This window comes from Pan paniscus, chromosome 19, assembly GCF_029289425.2.
Source record: "Pan paniscus chromosome 19, NHGRI_mPanPan1-v2.0_pri, whole genome shotgun sequence".
NCBI lineage: Eukaryota > Metazoa > Chordata > Mammalia > Primates > Hominidae > Pan > Pan paniscus.
The window spans coordinates 93,557,266-93,580,956 of NC_073268.2; the positions used below are offsets into that span (position 1 = coordinate 93,557,266).

The following is a 23,691-nucleotide window of genomic DNA, read 5'->3' on the forward strand; positions in this document are numbered from 1 at the left end:
CATCCTTTTACCACTGCAGTTAACTGGGAGGAAACGATCCCCATGCATTGCTCTAAATCCCGCTGGATCTGGTTTTGGGGGGAAACCTGCTGCCCAGGAGACTGGAAGGGGAGGAAGGTGTGTGGCCCCTGAGGGCTTCAAAAGCACTCTGTGCTGTGAGGATCCCACCCCGTGCACTCCCAGAAAGTGGCCGGTGTTTTTCCGCTCCAGCAGGGAGCCCAGGTGAGGTTCTCTAGGTAGGTGGAAAGGTAGGTGGAGCAGGCTTCAAGAGCAGAACCCAGCAGAGCGCCCTGGCTTCCTCCCATCACCCTCCTACTCCCTCTCCTCCCCTCCCCTCCCATCCTTTTGGAAGCAAGGAGGGGAGAGGCTTCCACCGAAGTTGGGCCCAGCTCAGGTGTCCTGAGTGGTGGCGCATTTCCTGCCCGGGAGCAGGAATGCTTTACAGATGTTGGAGCTGCCTCAAGGCATGGCCAGGAGGGGCCGGAGAAGCAGAACCAGCTGCATAGGGGATGCTGGGCTGGTGCCTGCACAGGGAACAGTCATTGATTAAAATGTCACTTGTAAGGTGCCTAAATCTTCGGGTCCTTCTCCTTGGAGAGTCCCAGGTAAGCTGCGTTCCCTGGGCTGATTCCAGGCTGGGCCAGGCGGGGCTGGGCTGCAGACCTCTGGGGACTGCCTACCCAACCCCACACCACCAGGCTCCCTGCTCTCCTGAAGGCCTTGGCCTTCAGTAAAATGCAAAAAGTTAAATGCTCTGGTTTTTCTCTGATAATAGAAGCAATACCTGTCCATTGTAGAATGTTGGGAAAATAGAGAAGAGCAAGAGCAACAACAGGCACGGAACTCCACCCCTGCCGGTCAGCCTGCCTGTGCGTGGGAGTTAAAACAAAACGCTTCTGCAAACATTTGGGTTTTTTTGTTTTTCCAAAATTAAGCTCCGATTGTGCATATCACTTGATAATCGAAATTATTTTTTGAAAAATAATTTTAATAGCTATACAGTACTCCACCCTGTCAACATATGGAATGAAATGATGATTTCTAAATTCTTACTCTTGTCACCTGGGCTGCAGTTGGAGGCCTGGTGGGGGTCCGTGCGGCGACTGGCTGGGCCGTCCCTGTCCCTCCTCCCAGATGACAGAGGTGCCTGGTGCTTGGCAAACTCACTTAGAAGGAGCAAGAAGCAACTGGGATGGCTCAGAAGCCCATGGTGGAATAGTCTGTTGTAAACGAAGAGACAAGAGGAGGCCGAGGACTGGTTTCCCCTTCTCCTTCCCGCTCCCAGCCCTCCCCTCTTTCCCATCGAGTCTCTGGTCTCTGCCTTCAGGCCCATGGATGGGCAAAGCATCTTTCGAGAGCTTGCCTGCCAACCCTCAGAGTCACATACACGAAGGTCTCCTGGAGCTCAGAAGGTCAGGCACAAAGTCATTCCTTGACCCTATTTATTGAAATATCCGTTTTTTTGAGCACTTTTCCCGTGTAGACTCAACAGGGTCTCCCTCTGTTGCCCAGGCTGGAGTGCAGTGGTGCGATCATGGCTCACTGCAGCCTCGAACTCCTGAGCTCAAGCAATCCTGCTGCCTCAGTTCTCCGAGTAGCTGGGACCACATGTGTAAGACACTAAGCCTGGCTAATTAAAAAAAAAAAGTAGGCCGGGCACAGTGGCTCATGCCTATAATCCCAGCACTTTGGGAGGCCGAGGCAGATGGATCACCTGAGGTCAGGAGTTCGAGACCAGCCTGGCCAACATGGTGAAACCCCGTCTCTACTAAAAAAAATACAAAATTAGCTGGGCATGGTGGTGCACGCCTGCAATCCCAGGTAATCCCAGCTACTCAGGAGGTTGAGGCAGGAGAATCACTTGAATCCAGAAGGTAGAGATTTTAGTGAGCCAAGATCACGCTACTGTACTGCAGCCTGGGTGACAAGAGCGAAACTCTGTCTCAAAAAATAAAAATAAACAAATTTTAAAAGTAGAGGTAGGGTCTCTCTGTGTTGCTCAGGCTGGTCTCAAACTCCTGGCCTCAAGTGATCCTCCCACCTTGGCCTTCCAAAGTGCTGGGACTCCAGGCGTGAGCCACTGCACCTGGCTCAGCTTGGCATTTCTTGAATTTGGGTCCATGTGAAAGAGTCCAGGAGGTCATTCCTCACAGATCGCTTATTGAGGAACCCCTCAGAGGTCAGAGTGGGGGTAGGTGAGGGGAGAGAGGGGCTGAAGGGAGATGCAAGGGGCCCCTGGGACGGCTGGTGTCAGTCCCAGGCCCGGGGACACAGCCAGGTGGAGAGAATGTGGGATCGGAGCCCAGGGGCTGGGCTAGAGGCCTGCTTTGCTGTGTGTGCTTGGGCCTGGGGTTAATGGTTGGAGCCTCAGTGAGCTCATCTGACAGATGGGGTTGAGGACCAGCATGTAGTCATCATTCAACACTGTGGGGGGAGAGAGGCAGGAAGGAGCCCCCCGGGGCGGGATGAATTCTGACCCAAGCCAAGAGCCACCGTGGGGCCAGCGCCCACCTGCACCAGGTTCTATATCCGCCATCACATTGGCTCCCCCGAGAGCCCTGAAGGGTGGGCCGCGCCTGCTCCTTTTCTGGGTCCACTGAGCGGCTCTGGAGCCCGGGTTTGTGTTTAGCCGAGGCTCTCCCCGCTGCACCCTCCGCCTTGTGCTCCCAGCAGGGCGCTGCAGCATCGTCCGGTTTTAGCAGGGTGAGGCGGCTCCCACAGACATGTGATGCAGAAAGTCCTCGACACCCCCAGCCAGCTCTCCGTGGGTCCAGTCCAGGGCCCTGCCCCACGGCGCCCACTGCTGCTTCCGGGCAAGCCTCAGATTCCACTGGGATTCGGAGAAGTTGCAGCTGAATCAATGCTGAGAGCCTATCAGAGAAAACATCTTCCTTCCCTTTCAAAGAGGACAGCTATGCATAATCAGAATACAAAGGGGGTATAAATAATTAAAGCGGCCCAGAGTGAGTGGTTCTTGAACCATCTGCCTGATTTAAAAACTAATTACTCAGAGGCTGGTCGCTGCACGGGAGCTGTGCACGCTCCTCAGGACGCTCACCGCCTCCGCTTCGGGCACCAGGGGTGGCAGCATCGGCCTGATCAGCCAGTCCTGGCACGTAGAGCACTGCCACGGCCTCCTCCATCTCCCTGATTAATAACTTCATCAGAGCCCGGGACCAGAAGGAAATGTAAGTCCTCTGAAGGAAACGGCCGCACGGAGAAGCCAGCAGCAGTCTCTCCCAGCAGATGAGCTGGGAGGTGGGGACCCAGTCTCAGGCAGGTTAGTGGAGCCCCAGATTCAACCCAAGGGATGACCCATTACAGGGGCTCAGCAGGACCTAAGGATCTTTACTCTTTATCTAAGGGTCCAAGGCACACTCTCCGCATACACCCATCACCGTGTCCCTGGAGGGAGGGAATTGGATCTCTGCTCTGATTCTTCTGCAAGAAGAATCACCAGGCGTGGTGGCTCGCACAATAGTCCCAGACACTCAGAGGGCTGAGACAGGAGGATCACTTGAGCCCAGGAGTTCGAGGCTGCAGTGAGCTATGGCCACACCACTGCACTCCAGCCTGGGCAACGGGCTGACCCTGTCCAGTCTACATGGGAAAAGTGCTCAAAAGACAGACATTTCAATAATATAATAATAATAGTTATATTCTGCCCTGCAGGGGAGTTGAGGAATCCTGCAGGAAGCCCCTCTCCTCATCCAGCCCCCATCCCTTGCCCTTCCCTACTCCTCTTCCTTGGAGACTTGCCTGGACCGTCAGCCCCTGCACAGCAGCCTGGGAATGGGGCAGGGTGGGGTCAGGGGACAGAAAGACCCTGTCCTAGAACAATGAACCCTGACATTTGCTTGGCACAGATTCTCATCCTTGTGTTCCCTCTGAAGAGGGCACATCAGGGGCTGCTGCTCCACTTCACGGATGAGGAAAGAGAGGTTAAGAAGGTTCAAAGTCATGCAGTGGAGAGTGTGGAGGTGACCTGGACTCCAGACTTCCTCCTTCGGGAGCTTTATGTTCGGGTGCTGCTTGGGGACAGCTCTTCCTATGCCCCCACCTTCTCTGGAAGGCAGCCAGGGCTGAAGCACGGCCACCTCACAACGCGTCATGCTGGGACATGTAGGGTCTCAGAGTGAGGTATGTGTGTGCATGAGTGTGTTTATGAGTGCACATGTGAGAATTCCGATAAATGCACACACCCTCACAGCACAAGATGTGGGGAAAGACATAGGGTCCAAAACAGCCCACCAGGCTGTGCCTTGTGTTTGTGGGTTTAGCCCTGAGTGGGGAGGTGTTGAGATTAGCTGCACTCTTGGATGAGGGTGGAGAGGTGCTGCCACTGCCACTGCATGGCACCCAGCTGTGAGATGACCCCTCTGTTGGCACAGGCAGAGTTACAAAATCAGCATTGCAAAACTCAGGAATGGGAACCAGGGACATCCATCTACACACATCAAAACGGTTAAAGGGGAAAAACAAACACGCTGTCCATTTGCAAACTGCCTGCAGTTAAGCCCTCAGTGAGTCAACCCTTCAAGGTGGCATCAGCAGGGGAGAAAATTTCAGCTCCAGGCTCTCTGGGTTTTTCTTATCTCCGCTGTACTTTCCTAAAGCCTGATTTCTTTTAGGTAATGCGCATCCTCCTCTCTCCATCATATTTTCTTTGTAAGCTCTTAGATTGTGTTCATTTGCAAAGGTCATCAAAGGGCAGTTTTCTCTGGAGCTGGTTTTGAATCCTGGTTCTTCTACTTACCAGCTGAGTGACTTCAGATGGGTGACTTAACCTGGGTCCATGCCTCAGTTTCTCCATCTATAAAATGGTAACAACAGTACCCAATTCATAGGATTGTTATGATTAAATGAGTTAGTTCATGTAAAGCACTTACAATAGTGTCTAGCCAATGAGTGTTTCATAGATGTGAGCCATCATTATCACCATTGACATCACCACCACCATCATCATCACCATCATCACTGTAATCACTATCAACATTACCATCATCACCCTCACTATCATTATCATCACTATCATCATCACCATCACTACCATCATCACCATGACCATCATCATCACCTTCTCCATCATCATCATTGTTATCATCACATCATCAGTATCATCACTACTATGATTGCCATCATTACTACCATCATCCCTTCATTACCATCATCACCATCATTATCAGCATCACTATCATGATCATCACCATCACCATCATGATCATCACCATCACCATCATCAATATCATTACTACTGTGATCACCATCACCACCACCATTATCCCATCATTATCATTTTCACTATCACCATCATCACCACTACCATCATTATCATCTCATCACCATCATCAACACCATCACCATCATCATCATTACCATTACCATCATCACTATCACTATTATTACCATTATCATCATCACCATCACCATGATCATCACCATTACCATCATCACCATCTCCATCATTATCATCATTATCATCATCATCACTTCATCAGTATCATCACTACTATGATCACCATCACCACTACCATCATCCCATCATTATCACCATCATCCCATCATTATCATCATCACCATCACCATCATCAGTATCATCACTACTGTGATTACCATTACCACCATCATCCCATCATTATTTCTGTCACCATCATTATCACCACAACCATCATCATCACCATCATCATCACCACCATCACCATCATCATCACCACCATCATTAGCATCACGATCATCACCATCATCACCACCATCACCATCATCTCCATGAACATCACCATCACCACCATTACCATCATTATCACTACTACTACCTTACCATCCATGTAATGTACCTACTGCCTTACCTAGCACCATCAATGTCACCATAATTATTATCATCATCATCACCATCATCATCACGATTATCACCACAACCATCAATATCATCGTCATTTTCTCCATCATCACCATCAACAACATCCTGAAACTGAAATAAAGATAAAGGCCCTGCTGTGGCCTCATCTTGCTCCTCTGCTCTGGAATCAGAAAACCAGCCAAGTGGAGGGCAGAGCTGACAGCAAAGGAGAAGCTGGGCTGTTTGCTGCCCAGGCCTGGCTGGCACCCCTCCTCCTGGGACGTAGCAACTTTCTGAGCATGTCCTCAGTACGAGGCTTCCCTGCGCTGCTTCTCCCTGAATGTTCAAAATAGTCCCACGGGGCAGGTGCCATCACGGTGAAGTTGAGGTACAGAGAGGTCAAGGAGCTTGGCCAGGGTGCACAGCTGGTGAGGGACTGAGTCAGGATGTAAAACACTGTCTGATCTGTGGTCCAGTGGCATCCACTGCACTTCACTGCCCATGGTAGGGGTGGGGGTGGGGGTGGCAGGCTCCCTGTTGCCTCAGACTGAAGAAGTGCTCAAGGCTGGCTCTGTGTACTGGGACCTATCTCCTGGGCCATGAACCGCAGCATCTATTTTTAAATATGGAGCACCTATTCACGGAGGCAGCACCATGCTGGGCCCTGGAGGAACAAAGCGGGCAAATAAGTCAGGACTCTGAACCTGGGGGCGGCCGGTTGGGTGGGGAGGACAGACACGTATACAGAGCATCATAATACAATGAAGCCAGTGCCATGACAGAGGTACACGGGGGCCACCGGGGAAGGTTCCCAGAGGAGGGGCACCTACCCTTGTTGGCAGGGCCAGTGCTGAGGGTCAATTACGCCCTTTATATTCTTTATAAATTACACAATCTTAGTTTTGTTTTTTTTTTTTGAGACAGGGTCTCGCTCTGTTGTCCAGGCTGGAGTGCAATGGCACAATCTCACCTCACTGCAACCTCCGCCTCCTGGGTTCAAGCATTCTCCTGCCTTGGGCTCCTGAGTAGCTGGGATTACAGGCACATGCCACCCCACCTGGCCAATTTTTGTAGTTTTTAGTAGAGATGGGGTTTCACCATGTTGGTCTGGTCTTGAACTCCTGACCTCGTGATCCACCCACCTCGGCCTCCCAAAGTGCTGGGATTACAGGTGTGAGCCACCGTGCCCTGCCTCAGATACTTCTTTATAGTAGTGTGAAAATGGACTAATACAGTATGCATTCATTGAGTTTCTTGGATCTATTGGCTGATCTTTTTAGATTTTGGAAAATTCTCAACAACTATTCCTCAAATATTTACTCTGCCTTATGCTCCTTTTCTTCTCTTTCTGGTGCTCCAATTTCATGTATGTTAATATTTTTCCACAGTTCTTCAACACTCTGTTCTTTTTTAAATTTTTATTTTGTTAATTATTTTTCTCTTTGAATTTTAGTTTGGATAATTTCTATTGACTAGTCTTTAAGATCCTTTCAGTTTTATTGATCTTTTCTTCTACTGTGTTCAATCTGCTGTTAAACCCATCAAACAAACTCTTTGTATCTAATATTACAGTTTTCATCTCTAGAATTTCCATTTGGTTATTTTATAGTTTCCATTTCTGTGCTGAAATTTCCCATCTGTTCACACATGCTGTCTACCTTTCCCACTAGATCTTTTAACATCTCTATTTTAGTTTATTTAAGGTCCTTGTCTAATAATTCCAACACTCAGTCATCTGTGGATCTACTTCTATTGGTAATTTTTCCCCTGATTATTAGTCTCATTGCCCTGCTTCTTTGCATGTCTTGCAATTTTTTTAGTCTGAAATGTAGTATATTTTTAAAAAAGTAGTGCCTATAGTAAGTATATGTCTCCTGGAAAAAGAATGTACCCCTTCTTCTATTGGGCCATTAGTGTGAGGGACTGAGTCAATCTAATATGCAGTTGACTTGGATCTGGGCTTTAATGAAGCTTCAGTTAAAGTCACTTAACCACTCACTTCAAATGTTTTGAAAGTAGGATCAGGTCTTTCCCTTAAGTAAGTGTTTGAGAGAGAAGAGGACAGTATGAAAAACGTAATGTGTGCCTGTATTAGAAAGGTCAGAGGGCTTTGAGGATGTAAACATGGTGTATAAAGGTGAGTGTTGTTAAACAGGATATTGCAACAGTGCAGAGATGGGTGGTAACTTTCAGAGGATGAAAGATCTTATTCTTGAAGCTTTCAGCTGGGAATGGTAAAAATAATGACAGATACTATCCTGATGAAGGGCATTCTGGGCCTGAACCCAATCACTTCAAAGACCCTGAAAGAATTCTCAGGATTCCATAGCAATTGGCCATAGGCCACTGCTGCTTCCACATATTAAAAAAATGCTAACATCCCAGTCCTACTTCCAAACCCCAGCACAGGCTGTATTGCCCCCCAGGGTAATTTAACACCAGAAAACAAAAACTTCATTGGTCCTGGTCCAGATTTCTGTGTCCTGGCCTCGCCCATAAAGGGGGCTCCCATTAGCTAACCTGCTTAGCTCCCCGCCACACTTCCCACAGAGCTTTCTAGCTTTTGTCAGCTCAAGGCAGCCCTTGAAAACTGTAGAATCTGAGGGGGTGTGTATCTAATAAAGTTGGAGCTCTGTAATTTAGCAATTACTGTAACCCACACTTGTAATTTAGGGGGTTTCTTGTAATTCTTTGTACTCTTTCTTTTTGAAAAAATATGCAGCCTTAATAGCTTCCTCTTTAATGCTCCAAAGGCCGATATTTGCCACTCCCCATCCCCTGTCAGCTGCAGAGCACAAAGAAGTGTGCAGATCGTGTTGAGGCTGTTTTTCAGGGATTAGAAAGTTTAATTTAATGCTCAGCATCTCCGAAAGGAAACTGAACTTGCTCCTTGTAATCGTGCATGTCTTCAAAGCTCTGAATTCCTCTTCTAGGTTGGTCATCAGTATGGATTAAAATCTGCTGAGAGGTGTAATCTACCCACCTTTCTACATTCTACGATTAGGCCAGTCTCCTCACTGCTTCCTGAATGTGCTAGTGTTAATTTTGCTCATCTATCTTTATTTGTGCAGTTACCTGTTTGTTCATTTAAGATTTTTTTTTCTTTTTTTGAGAACCTCTATGTGCTAGACTCTAGGCTCACTACCAGGAATCTAAGTCATAAAGGACAGGACAACCTCTGTCCAGGAGTTTGTAGTCTGGAAAGACAGATGACTCTATCATAACTACACTCAAGATATTAGGTGTGATGACAGAGCTGGCATAGAGGGTGATGGAAGCCAGGGGGTGGCACCTAACTCAGACTGAGCTGTGAGAAGTAGCTATTTGGAAGCCAGGCTATGATGGTAAAAAGAGGCGAGAGAGGCAAAGCGTGGGAAAGAATGGTCCACAAAGCACACAGAGACTTGTGCTGGAATGCTTCTATTCATAAAAGCTGGATTTAAAATAGAGACAAACCAGAAAACACACAGATGTTCATCAATAGAAGAATTTTGATATATGTATACAATGGAATTTGACTTAGCAATAAAAAATGAACTACTGGTACATGTAACAACATGCTTCATTCTTTAAAATGTTATGTTGAACAGAAAAGCCTATTGCAAAGGGCACATAGTATTTAATTCCACGGAGAATGAAATGCAAGAAGAGGCAAAACTGGCCAGGTGCAGTGGCTCATGCCTGTAATCCCAGCATTTTGAGAGGCCGAGGCGGGTGGATCACTTGAGGTCAGGAGTTCAAGACCAGCCTGGCCAACATGGTAAAACCCCGTCTCTACTAAAAATACAAAAATTAGCCAGGTGTGGTAGTACATGCCTGTAATCCCAGCTACTCAGGAGGCTGAGGCAGGAGAATTGCTCAAACCCAGGAGATGGGGGTTGCAGCAAGCTGCGACTGTGCCATTGCACTCCCCCGGTCTGGGCAACAGAGCAAGACTCCGTCTCAAAATAAATAAATAAATAAATAAATAAATAATAAAAAAAAGAAGAGGTAAAATTAATCCATAGTGATAAAAACCAGAACTCTGGTTGCCTATGGGGAGGTGGAGACTCAATGTGAATGGCCTGGGATGATGTAAATAGGCTATTGGTTTTCTGGTAGCATGTATTTACACATTTATCAACTCATTGAATTTTACACTTAAGATCTGTGTATTTCACTGCAGGTAAATTTTGCCTCGATAAAAACTAACCAGTAAAAGAAGAAAAAAGAATCTGAATGTCTCTATCTTTTTACAGAGGGTTTTAATCCATTCGCATTATTTGTGAGTATTGAGATTGATGTTAGGACTTATTTCTGCTAACTTGCTTTATTTTTAAAACTATAGTTAACATACTTTCTTGTTATTTCTTATTTTCCTTAATAATAATAAAGTTTTGAATTCACGTCTAAATTCAACTGTGACTGTATCCTATTATTTTCTAAATAATCTACAATAGGTTTTGATTTCTTTGTTGACCTAATCATTATTAAAAGAAGGTTTTAAAATTTCCAAACCACTGAGTGTTTCTGTTAGGCTTTGTTAAAACTTGACCATTAATTTCTGTTTTTCATATTTTAAACAATTGTGGTTAGGAAATGTAGACTGTGTTCTCACTGCTTTATAGAACAAGACAGAAAACAGACTCTTCTTGGATTAACAGATGTGTTGTTTTGGTTTATTCGGATGGCCTCAAAATGTCCTCTGTTGGTGAGAGGATTTTTAAAAATCGTTACATATAAGCCTTTTAATATCAAGGTATATTAGTCCATTTTCATACTGCTATGAAGAAATACCCAAAACTGGGTAATTTAGAAAGACAAAGAGGTTTAATGGACTCACAGTTCCACATGGCTGGGGAAGCCTCACAATCATGGAAGAAGGCAAAGGAGGAGCAAAGGCACATCGTACATGGCAGCAGGCAAGACAGTGTGTGCAGATATCATGATATCTGATATCATGAGACTTACTATGAGAAGAGCACAGGAAAATCCCACCCCCATGATTCAATTACCTCCCACCGGGTCCCTCCCACAACACGTGGGGATTATGGGAGCTACAATTCAGGATGAGATTTGGGTGGGGACACAGCCAAAGCACATCACAAGGCCAGCAACTTGCGTGTAATGGGTATTTGTCAAAAATTCATACAGCCAAATAACATTTGCTACTAAAAGCTTGACTCTGTTTTGTGTTCCTGGACCGCAGGAACAGGGCGTACTTGTCTCTCTTCCTGGAAAGAGCTTGGTGCCTGGGTCCCATGTATCTTTAAATACATATTCCTTGCTTCAGCAAGCAAAGACAGCCCCTACCACCCTACTTTGCCACTGTCAGACTAAGGCAAATATAATGATCTCTTATTTGTGTCCTTGTTCTTTGTGTGGAAAACCCAAATGCAGCAAGAATGAAAAGTGTTAAAGGATTTTATGTGTTCAATGTATTTAGGCCATGTCAGCAGTAATACAAAGTCAAGCATATCTTTTTAAAAAATAGATATATTTAATGAGGGAAAAAAATCCATAAAACCACTATCAGGTATTAGAGCCAGATGTTATGATTCTGACTTTTAGACAGACCCTAAGGCCTACATCTCAGGTTCTGCCCAGTAATTTTCATTTTTTGACCTGGGTCTATACATTTATCAAATTTTAGCTGTGTTACAGATAGAAAAGAAAGTGGTTAGAAATAAAAATGCTGGCTGGGCACAGTGGCTCAGGCCTGTAACCCCAGCACTTTGGGAGGCCAAGGTGGGTGGATCACCTGAGGTCGGGAGTTTGAGACCAGCCTGACCAACATGGAGAAACCCCATCTCTACCAAAAATACAAAATTGGCCTGGCGTGGTGGTGCATGCCTGTAATCCCAGCTACTCGGGAGGCTGAGGCAGGAGAATTGCTTGAACTCGGGACGTGGAGGTTGCAGTGAGCTGAGATCGTGCCACTGCACTCCAGCCTGGGTAACAAGAGCAAAACTCCCTCTAAAAAAAAAGAAGAAGAAGAAAGAGAAAGACAAAGAAAGAAAGAAGACAAAGAAAGAAAGAAAGAAGCTGTGATTCAACGTATAATCAGTTTTGTAACTGTTCCATTGATGTTTGAAGAGATGGCATATTATAGCTATTACAGCAGTAGGATGTAAGTGTAAAATCTTTCTATCCATCTATCTATATATTAGTTACCTATTGCTGCATTCAGCACATAACAGCCCAAACAACAAACATTTCTTTGTTTTTTCTTAACTTTTATTTTAGGTTCAGGGTTATGTGTGCAGGTTTGTTATGTAAGTAAACTCATGTCATGGGGGGTTGTTGTACAGATTATTTCATCACCCAGGTACTAAGCCTACTACCCAATAGTCACTTTTTTCTGCTCCTCTCCCTCCTCCCACCCTTCATCCTCAAGTAGGTTGCAGTGTCTGTTATTCCCCTCTTTGTGTCCATGAGTTCTCATCATTTAGCTCCCACTAATAAGTGACAACAAGAGGTATTTGGTTTTCTGTTCCTACATTAGTTCCTCCAGCTCCATTCATGCTGCCACAAAAGACACGATCACATTCTTTTTTTATGGCTGCATAGTATTCCATGGTGTATATGTACCACATTTTCTTCATCCAATCTGTCATTGATGAACATTTAGGTTGACTCCATGTCTTTGCTACTGTGAATAGTGCTGCAATGAACATTTGCATGCGTGCGTCTTTAGGGTACAATGATTTATATTCCTTTGGGGTATATACCTTGTAATGGGATTGCTGGGTTGAATGGTAGTTCTGTTTTTAGCCCTTTGAGGAATCACCACACTGCTTTCCACAATGGTTGAATTAATTTACACTCCCACCAACAGTGTCTAAGTGTTCCCTTTTCTCCGCAGCCTCACGAGCATCAGCTGTTTTTCGACTTTTTAGTAACAGCCATTCTAACTGGTGTAAGATGGTATCTCATTGAGGTTTTGATTAACAACAGACATTTCTAATCTCACAGTTGATGTGGGTCAGGAGCTCAGAAGCAGCTTAACTGGATGGCTCTGACTCAGCATCTCTCATGAGGTGGTCGAGGTGGAGGCTGGGGCTGCAGTCATCTGAAGGTCTGACCGGTGCAGGAAGATCTGCTTCCAAGGTGGCTCATATGTGTGGCTGTTGGCAGGAGGCTTCAGTCCTTGCCATGTGAGCCTCTCTTCACATCATAACTGGCTTCTTCAAGAATGAATGATCCAAGAGAAAGAAAGAAAGAGAAGCTGCAGTGTCTTTTATAACCTAACCTTGGAAGTGACATACCATCATTCCTGCATATTCTATTGGTTACACAGACCAACCCCAGTACAGCGTGGGAGCAGACTACACAGGTGCGTGAATACTAAGAGGTGAAGGTCACTGGGGATCATCCTGGAGGCCGGCTATCACAACCTACCTTTTTATCTGTTTATAGATACAGGTAGAAAGTTGTTCAACCTTATGAATTATATTATTAAAATAATTGGTCTATTTTTTGTCCACTTGACTATCAAAGACTGAGAGTGGCTGTCACTGTTGTGCTGCAGAGGTAATGCTGTTTTGCATTTTGACCATTTCAAAATATCTTTTGAGACAAATTATATTTTATGTTATATTTTCATTGTGGATTCTGCCCTTAATATAAAATAACCCCATTCATTTTAATATCTTCTGCTTTTGATTCTGTGATGCTTAATAAGATTTTTATCTCTGTTTTCTGTTTTCTTGCATTTACCTAATAATTTTTGCTGGCATTTTAATTTTTAAACTCTAATATTTTAAAATTATAAATTGATAATTTATAATTGTGTATATTATGGGGTAAAGATTTCTATACAAAATAATTCATGAATGCCATGTGGAATAATTAAATCATGTTAGTTAATATACCAGTCACTTCAAATACTTAATATTTTTTGTGGTGAGCACATTTAAAATTTACTCTCTTAGCAATGTTGAAATGTAGAATATGCCATTATTAACTATATTCACCATGCTATGCAATAGATCTCAAAAAGCCCTCCCCCATATCCTTTCTGTCTGAGATTTTGTACCCTTTAGCCATCATTGCCTCATCTGCGTATCTCTTTAATACTGAATTTCTTTTGGGTGTGTCTCTTGTAAACAACATATGCTTCTATCTGATTTTTAATAAGAAAATTTAAATAACTCATTTTTATTGTTATAACAAGTATATATGTATATGTGGGGGGAAATATATATATATATATATTTTTTTTTTCTTTTTTTCTTTTTTTTTTTTGAGACAAGGTCTCACCCTGTTACCTAGGTTGGAGCACAGTGGTGTGATCTTGGCTCACTGCAGCCTTGACCTCTTGAGCTGAAGTGATTCTCCCACCTCTGCATCCTGAGTAGCTGGGACTACAGGTGTGGGTCCCCACACCTGGCCAAATTTGTGTATTTGTAGACACGAGGTTTTGCCATGTTGCTAGAGACTGGTCTTGACTCCTGGGCTCAAATGATCTGACCACCTCAGCCTCCCAAAGTGCTGGGATTACAGGTGTGAGCCACCGTGCCTGGCCCAACTTGTCATTTTAACAGCATCTAAGTTCTTTAGTTCTTTGAACATATTTCTAGTACCTACTTTACAATCTTTGCTAAATCCAACATCAGGGCTCACTCAGAGAATCCATTTCTATTGACTGCTTTTTTTTTTTTTTTCCAGATATGGGTTACATGTCCCTGTTTATTTTCATATCTCATAGTTTTTGGTCAAAAACTAGACATTTTAAATATTATAATGCAGTAGCTCTGGATTCCATTTATTTTTATTTATTTTTTTGAGACAGGGTTTCACTTTTCTGCCCAGGCTGGGGTGCAATGGCATGATCTCGGCTCACTGCAACCTCCACCTCCTGGGCTTAAGCAATTCTCCAGCCTCAGCCTCCCAAGTAGCTGGGACTACAGGTGTTCACCACCATGCCCAGCCATTTTTTTTGTATTTTTAGTAGAGATGGAGTTTCCCTATGTTGGCCAGGCTGGTCTTGATCTCCTGACCTCAAGTGATCCATACACCTCAGCCTCCCAAAGTGTTGGGATTATAAGCGTGAGCCACTGCGCCTGGCCTGGATTCCATTTATTTTTCTGAGTTTTTTTTTTTTTTTCCTTTCCTGGACTTACACTGGGGGATGTCCCCCTTATGGTATGTGTCTGCTGATAGCTTTGCTCAGCTTTTTTATCTTTCAGCCTGCCTTCCCAGGAATTATCCTTGAGTCTGCATTGCCTAGTGATCAGCCAATAATTCAGGCACAGTTTGTGCCCAAACGCCTAGGCCCTACCTAAGCCTTCTTTCCTCGCTGCTCTGTGTGTGTGTGGATTTGGGAGTGCATTTGAAGCCGAGTATCCCTTGGCCTCCACTCTGTGCTGGGCTGGTTCAGGCCCGCCCCGAGGAGGCTCATAGTTTCCCAGTCAGCGCGGTGTTTGTGAAAAGTTTGTTTCAGCCTTTCCAGTACTCTCTTATTCCTAGGATCTCCCTGTGAAATTTCTTTTTTTTCTTTTTTTCTTTTTTTTTGAGATGGAGTCTTGCTCTGTCGCCCAGGCTGGAGTGCAGTGGCCCTACCTGGGCTCACTGCCAGCTCCGCCTCCCGGGTTCAAGTGATTCTCCTGCCTCAGCCTCCTGAGTAGCTGGGATTACAGGTGCACGCCACCATGCCCAGCTAATTTTTGTTTGTTTTTAGTAGAGATGGGTTTTCACCATGTTGGCCAAGCTGGTCTCAAACTCCTGACCTTGTGATCCGCCCACCTCGGCCCCCCAAAGTGCTGGGATTACAGGCGTGAGCCACCGTGCCTAGCCATGAAATTCCTGACTGGTTTGCTGCTTACCCCAACTTGGAGTCCAAGGTTGAGTTTATGAAACTGGGTTTTTCCAATTTGTACTCTACTGAATTCATCACTTTTAGTTGGGAAAACTGCAGATTTTTTCCTCTGTCCCAAGTCAGCCCCCCTCTGGCTACCATAACTGTTCTTGCTGATCCAGCTTGGGGAGGATAGAGCATCCCTAAACAAGAAGACCACAGCTTTACTACTCTTGCCAAAAGCTCTGCAGCTTCTCAATAATGGAAGCTTCTCAACTCATTGTCTGTCTTTGGTTGACTAGCCCCCAAAGGTGGTTGATTTTTAATTTTGTCCATTTCGTACTTGTTTTTTTGTGGAGAGAATTCACCAACCTTTTCATGCCAACATAGTCAGAAGTGCCTCCAACAGATTAAGGTTAAAAACCAGATGACTGGTGACTGGACAATCTCAACACACATGGAAAAGGTACAGGATTAAAATTTAATGGTCACTTGTGAATAATAATAATAACTTCATCTAGTAATCATGGTTGTCTACCAAAAACTCATAGCAAGCATTGTACTTAGTGATGAAATGATAAAGACTGTCTCTTTAAAGTCAGAAACAAGACCAGGAAGCACACTCTGGGTGTTCCAAGCCAAAAGGGCTTTTTTTTTTTTTTGACAGGGTCTCACTCTGTCACCCAGGCTGGAATGCAGTGGTGGGATCTTGGCTCACTGCCGCTTCTGCCTCCTGGATTCAAGTGATTCTTGTGCCTCAGCCTCCCAAGTAGCTGGGATTACAGGTGTGCACCACCACACCTCACTAATTTTTGTATTTTTTACTAGAGACACGGTTTCACCATGTTGGCCAGGCTGGTTTTGAACTCGTGGCCTCAAGTGATCCACCTGCCTCGGCCTCCCAAAGTGTTGGGATTACAGGTGTGAGTCACCATGCCTGGCCTCAAAAGGGATTTAATGTAAGAAATTAGGTGCTTTCAGAGTTAATGGAAAGCTAAAACAGAAGACATTAGGGTCCATCACTAGCTTCAGGGTCACGGCACTGTGGCTGTGAGAGGGAGCCCCTAAAATGACTGCTAGTGATGCAACAGGAGGCAGCCACCTGCGTAGACAGGGATGGGTGCCTGGTGAAACCCACCTTCAAGCCAAAAACAGCCTGAAGGCTGAAAGACTGGACCGCTGGTGCCGGATGAAACCGAGACGCAGAGTGAGAACTTCTGTTCCTGTTTGCCCGCCCTTCCCCGATTGATTTTTCTGAATAATGCCTTTCAACCAATCAAATATTGCCTTTTTCAGTACTACCTACGGCCTGCCCTCCCAGCCTCTGAGCCCATAACAAGCCCTGGACTGAGCCATATTAGGGGAACTTTCCTGCTTTCAGGTAAGGGGACCACCTCCATGTCCCCGCCTTTGGGTAAGGGGACTACCCCCACATCCCCGCCTTCCCGTAAGGGGACCACCCTCCGTCCCCTCTCTGCGGAAAGCTGTTTCATCACTCGCTAAAACTCCCTGCCTTGCTCACTCTGAGATTGTCAGAGCATCCTCATTCTTTTTGAGCGTGGGACAAGAACTCGGGAACTAGTGCACAAGCCAGACTCGGCCCAGGGTGGAGCATCGTCAGCCGGAGGTCCCTGGCTTCCAAAGTGACTGAGAAGAAAATCCTGACTAGCATCATCACTGCTTCCCACCTCCCGGTCCCAGGATCTGCAGTGGGCAGGCTGGAGATCAAGGAGAGCCGATGATGGAATTCCAGCCTGAATCCAAAGGCCTGAGAACCAGGACAGCCCACAGTGTAAGTTTGAGTCTGAAAACTGGCAGTCTCAAGACACAGGAGAGCCAATGTCAGTTCAGGTCTGAAGGTGGGACCAAGCTGTTGTCCCCGTGAAGCTGGAGACTAGACAGTGAGAGGGGATCAGGAGCTAGATATGCTGGGGCTTGCTCAGGAACCACCCCCGCTGCAGGAAAGAGTTAGGACTGCTGTGTCCCTGCACCTTCCAAATACTGCATAAGTGTATCTATGGGCAGACCCTAAATTACAGCGGTGTGAATGGAAAATAAATCTCAGGACCCCCAAATCACCAAGCCAAAGGGGAAAGTCAAGCTGGGAACTGCAGCTTGGCAAACCTGCCTCCCATTCTATTCCTAAAGAAGATAGTTACAAAGGTAAAAAAGCACGGCCGGGTGCGGTGGCTCATGCCTGTAATCCCAGCACTTTGGGAGGCCGAGGCAGGCGGATCACAAGGTCAGGAGATCGAGACCATCCTGGCTAACACGGTGAAAACCCGTCCCTACTAAAAAATACAAAAAATGAGCCGGGCGTGGTGGCAGGCACCTGTAGTCCCAACTACTTGGGAGGCTGAGGCAGGAGAATGGCGTGAACCCGGGAGGCAGAGCTTGCAGTGAGCCGAGATCCGGCCACTGCACTCCAGCCTGGGCAACAGAGCGAGACTCCACCTCAAAAAAAAAAAAAAAAGCTACAGACCTCCCTCACAATTTGCCCGCAAGGAAATGCCTTGTGGACAAAGGACAGATTAACTCAAAGTCATCCCTCTGCTCACCTGAGACCAATGCAGATCTGATGGCTTCCCCTGCCCTACTGTTTCACTGAGCCAGACCAAGGCATGAGTGACTATTACTGTCAATTGTGTATTCAGTGAAAGGCTAATCAGAAACTCAAAAGAATGCAACCATTATCTACCTATGACCTGAAAGGTGCCTCCCCGCTTCGAGCTGTCCCATCTTTCCGGACCAAACCAATGTACCGCTTACATATATATATATATAATTTTTTTTTGTTTTTTTTTTGAGACAGAGTCTTGCTCTGTCGCCCAGGCTGGAGTGCAGTGGCCCGATCTCAGCTTACTGCAAGCTCCGCCTCCCGGGTTCACGCCATTCTCCTGCCTCAGCCTCCGAGTAGCTGGGACTACAGGCGCCCGCCCCGACGCCCAGCTAATTTTTTTGTATTTTTAGTAGAGACAGGGTTTCACCATGTTAACCAGGATGGTCTCGATCTCCTGACCTCGTGATCCGCCTGCCTTGCCCTCCCAAAGTGCTGGGATTACAGGCGTGAGCCACCGTGCCCGACCCAGCTTACATATATTGATTGATGTCTCATGTCTCCCTAAGATGTATAAAACCAAGCTGTGCCCCAACCACCTTGAGCACATGTCGTCAGGACCTCCTGAGGCTGTGTCACAGGCAGGTCCTCAACCTTGGCAAAACAAACTTTCTAAATTAATTGAGACTTATCTCAGATGCTTTTTGGTTTACAGCTGGTATCCTATAAAATGAAGGTGGTCTGGGAAATGTAGCATTTAGCCTTCTAGCTCCCATGCTACAAGGTGGTGGAACTGGATGCTGAATGCCATAGAGAGTATCTAGCACAGACATATAGAAAAATTCTCTTCTGGTCTTTCAAGATAAAAACAGGATCTATTTTATTTTTGTTTATTTTTAATTTTTTTTTTTGGTTTTTTCTTTTGAGATGGAGTCTCGCTTTGTCACCCAGGCTAGAGTGCAGTGGCGCGATCTCAGCTCACTGCAAGCTCCACCTCCTGGGTTCAAGCGATTCTTCTGTCTCAGTCTCCCAAGTAGCTGGGACTACAGGCGCCCGCCACTACACCTGGCTAATTTTCGTATTTTTAGTAGAGATGGGGTTTTGCCATGTTGGCCAGGCTGGTCTCGAACTCCTGACCTCAGGTGACCCACCCACCTCAGCCTTCCAAAGTGCTGGGATCACAGGCGAGAGCCACTGCTCCCAGCCAGGATCTACTTTAGCTCCAAACCCATCTTGAATTTATGTCCCCAGCCCAGAGGAAGCAGGGGAAATCGCTGGTGAATATTCGCATTAGTCAGGGTTCTCCCCTCTGTCTATATCTCTGCCTCTCCTGTTGGTCCTGTTTATATAAAGAGATCTATTATTAGGAATTGGCTCACGTGATCATGGAGATTGGAAAGTCCCGTGATCTGCAGTGGGCAAGCTGGAGACCAGGAAGAGCTGATGGTGGAGTTCCAGTCTGAATCCAAAGGCCTGAGAACCAGGACAGCCCATGGTAATAGTTCTAGTCTGAAAGCTGGCAGTCTCGGGACACAGGAGAGCCAATGTCAGGTCAAGTCTGAAGGCAGGACAAAGCTGTTGTTCCAGCTTGAAGACCATCAGGGAGGAGAAATTCATTCTTGCTTGGAGGAGGGTCAGCCTTTTGTTCTGTGCAGGCCTTCAACTGATGATGAGGACCCCCCTCCACACTAGGGAGGACAAACTGCTTTATTCTGTCTACTGATTTAAATGTTAATCTCAGCCTGGCTCGGTGGCTCATGCCAGTAATCCCAGCACTTTGGGAGGCCTAGGTGGGAAGATCACCTGAGGTCAGGAGTTCCAAACCAGCCTCGCCAACATGGTGAAACCGTGTCTCTACTAAAAACACACAGAAAAATTAGCTGGGTGTGGTGCCACACACCTCTAATCCCAGCTACCCAGGAGGCTGAGGCAGGAGGATCACCTGAGCCCAGGAGGTCGAGACTGCAGTGAACCATGATCACACCATTGCACTCAGGCCTGGGTGACAGAGCAAGACTCTGTCATAAATAAATGTTAATCTCACCCAAAACACCCTCACAGAAACACTCTAATGTTTGACCAAATTTCTGGGCACCCCGTGGCCCGATCCAGTTGACACATAAAATTAACGATCACAGCATTTGTGAAATGTCTGACATTTTATGACTGGTGCTTTTGAGATGTTCTATATCTGGCAGACAGAATCCCTAATAAACAACACCTTACAGCTAAGGAGGATGTTTGACTCTGGCGTTCTGACTAATGTTCACATCAAGGAGAGGAAAGAACGCGAACACTTCTCGAAGAGGAGGGGGCATGATGGGAGCCTCCTTCCTCTGCTCCTCCCTCTCACTCCCCTCCCCCAGCCTGGTGACTCTGGCTTCTACCTGCAGCCCCATACCTGTCTCACTGATTGATGGTTGTGGCTTTAGAGCCCAAGTTCCTGAGTCCCTGAGCCTATCCAGCCACATCAAAAGCCACTCCTGCTGCTGGCTTCCAGCTCTAGTTAGTTGCTCAGACTCCTTCCCAAACCTCATGTGTTGTGGACTTTTTGCTCCCTGGCCTTCCAGGATCGGTCCTGCCTTCACATGGACCTAATTATCTGCTGCCTGGACCCACACCTCATGCGTTTAGGGATCTCCAGATGACCCATAGCTCATGTCACTGTACCTGCCAATCATCTTCTCATTTGAACCAGACCCTGCCTGGTGGCACCCAGGAATCTACCGCCTACCCTGGGGACAGGTCTCCAGTCCGGGTGAGAAAGGTGCTATGTATCTAGGGCTCATCCCGCTTCACGCTGAAGGTGGGGGGGGGGGGGGGTGGCAGTGTGTCCGGAATTGGTGGGTTCTTGGTCTCACTAACTTGAAGAATGAAGCCACCGACCCTCGCAGTGAGTGTTACAATTCTTAAAGGTGGTGTGTCTGGAGTTTGTTCCTTCTGATGTTTGGACGTGTTTGGAGTTTCCTCCTTCTGGTGGGTTCATGGTCTCTCTGGCTTCAGGAGTGAAGGTGCAGACCTTCACCGTGCGTTACAGCTCTTAAGGCGGCGCCTCTGGAGTTGATCGTTCCTCCCGTCCGGAGTTATTCGTTCCATTCCTCCTGGTGGGTTCGTGGTCTCGCTGGCATCAGTAGACCTTCACGGTGAGTGTTAAGCTCATAAAGGCAATGCGGACCCAAAGAATGAACATTTATTGTAAAGAGCAAAACAGCAAAGCTTCCACAGCTCAGAAGAGAACCCCAGCAAGTTGCCCCTGCTGATTCGGGCAGCCTGCTTTTATTCCCTTATCTGGCCCCACCCACATCCTGCTGATTGGTCCATTTTACAGCAAGCTGATTGGTCCGTTTTGACAGGGTGCTGACTGGCACGTTTACAAACCTTTAGCTAGACACAAAAGTTCTCCAAGTCCCCACTAGATTAGCTACACACAGAGCACTGACTGGTGCATTTACAAACCTTGAGCTAGACACAGGGTGCTGATTGGTGTGTTTACAAACCTTGGGCTAGACACAGAATGCTGATTGGTGTATTTACAATCCTATAGCTAGACATAAAAGTTCTCCAAGTCCCCACCCGCCTCAGGAGCCTAGCTGGCTTCACCTAGTGGATTCTGCGCCAGGGCCGCGTCAGGCGCCTGCACTTCTCAACCCTTGGGCGGTCATGGGACTGGGCGCTGCCCAGCAGGGGGCAGCCCCCGTCGAGGAAGCTCAGGCCAAGCAGAAGCCCACCACGAGGGGGTGGGGGTGGGGGGCTCGGGCAGGGCGGGCTGCAGGTCCCAAGCCCTGCCTCGTGGGGAGGCAGCTGAGGCCCGGCGAGAATTCCAGCATGGCTCGGGCGGGCCGGCAGTGCTGGGGGACCCGGCGCCCCCGCCCCCCCCCAGCTGCTGGCCCGGGTGCTAAGACCCTCACTGCCTGGAGCCGCTGGCGATAGCCAGCCGATCAGAGTGTGGGGCCCACCAAGAAATCGCGCTGGCCCGGGGAGCGCCCTGGGCAGCCCCGGTTCCCACCCGCGCCTCTCCCTCCACAACTCTCCCTCAACACCTCCCTCTCCCCACCTCCCTGCAAGCAGAGGGAGCCGGCTCCAGCCTCGGCCAGCCCAGAGAGGGGCTCCCACAGTGCAGTGGCGGGCTGAAGGGCTCCTCAAGGGCAGCCAGAGTGGGCGCCGAGGCCAAGGAGACACCGAGAGTGAGCGAGGGCTGCCAGCACACTGTCACCTCTCAGCAGCATACAAGGGCCACCTGGGAAGTGGCCACTGAATCTGGGCTCAGGCTATAGGCCCCCTCTCTTGATTTTCAAGTTCAGTCTCCCATTTTTCCTTGTCATTTTTGTTTTGCCAGCTTTCAGTGGCAGCAGCCCCTCCCCCTGGGGCTCAGAGCTGGAGAGGGAGTTTTAAGTGGTTTCTGCAAAATATTTTGGAGGAGAATGATCTGCCTTTAGTAGTCAAGGACTCTTCTTGCAACACTCAGGCTCTGTTTTATGGACAGAAAGAGTCCAGGAGGCTCTCTGAGCCACACAAGGCCCTTTGCAACCTTCCTGGGCTCGGGCTGTGAGCAGCCATTTTGGAACATGTGAAACGGATTTTAAATTCCCTCTTTGCAGTTTGAGAAGATGGCGGCCTGAACCGGAGTCCTTCTTCCCCTCCTCCCTCTCCGCTGCTGCAATGCCCAGGCCCCCCCAACGTTCCTCGTCTGTAATGGTGCCAGAGGCTTTAAATCTTGCAGAAGCCACATCTGCTGCCTGCAGGTAAACCTCCCTGGCTGAGCCCACTGCGCACGCCTCCACGTTCTGGAGCCAGAAACAATGAGAAGCACATTTCCGGCAGCATCTCTCCTCCCGGTCATTTGCATAGCACAACCTCTCCCTCCACCCCCTCCTGTCTCCCACGTGGATCTTCATGTAATTAATTAATATCGCGTTCATCAGAGCTTAATTCATGTTCTTGTAATATACAAGGATTAAAAAAAAAAATCCTACCAAGAGAGCAGTAATAGGCTCCGGCTTTTCTGGTCTGGGAGCAAATATAATGAGCCTCCATGAAAATATTGAATCGCTTCCCGCAGTCTCCACACCTCAGAGCACTGGCATGTTTAATGTGGCAAGCCACCCCTGTGTTCAGAAACATCACGGCTTGCTTTCCTACAGGGGTAGCCATGCTGGGGGCCTCTCTGGAGCCCCTCCTAGGAGTGCATTCAGCAGGGCAGAAGCTCGGAGCTCTTCCCGGGGGTACATTCAGCAGTGGCAGAAGCTCAGCAGATGCTGGGGTTCTGTGTGGGTGAGAGCTGAGGGTTGGGCTTCCTGCACAATGCCAAGAGTGCCAAGAGTGGCATTGCAAGTTACTCCTTCCCTCCCAGAGCCCATTTATTTTTAAGCCACCCTCTCCCCTCCACTACAGTGTGATGGCTTCTCCATGCTAATCGCCCTATAGAACAAGGAGAAAAGGAAAGGTGGGCCCTTCACGGTATATATTTTGCTCTTGGAACGAAATGAACTCAGTGTGACGTCCAGGCTGTTGTGGGGGCTG

General features: G+C 47.3%; 1 long non-coding RNA gene across 1 annotated transcript; it reads right to left on the minus strand.

Moving 5' to 3' along the window:
- Nucleotides 1-1,011: 1,011 nt before the first annotated feature.
- LOC129392946 (uncharacterized) lies at nucleotides 1,012-23,582 on the minus strand. Its single transcript, XR_004667384.3, has 3 exons — nucleotides 23,145-23,582; nucleotides 4,757-4,813; nucleotides 1,012-1,220 (listed from the first exon to the last, which is right to left on the minus strand). It is a non-coding gene; the product is annotated as an uncharacterized LOC129392946 (long non-coding RNA).
- Nucleotides 23,583-23,691: the final 109 nt, after the last annotated feature.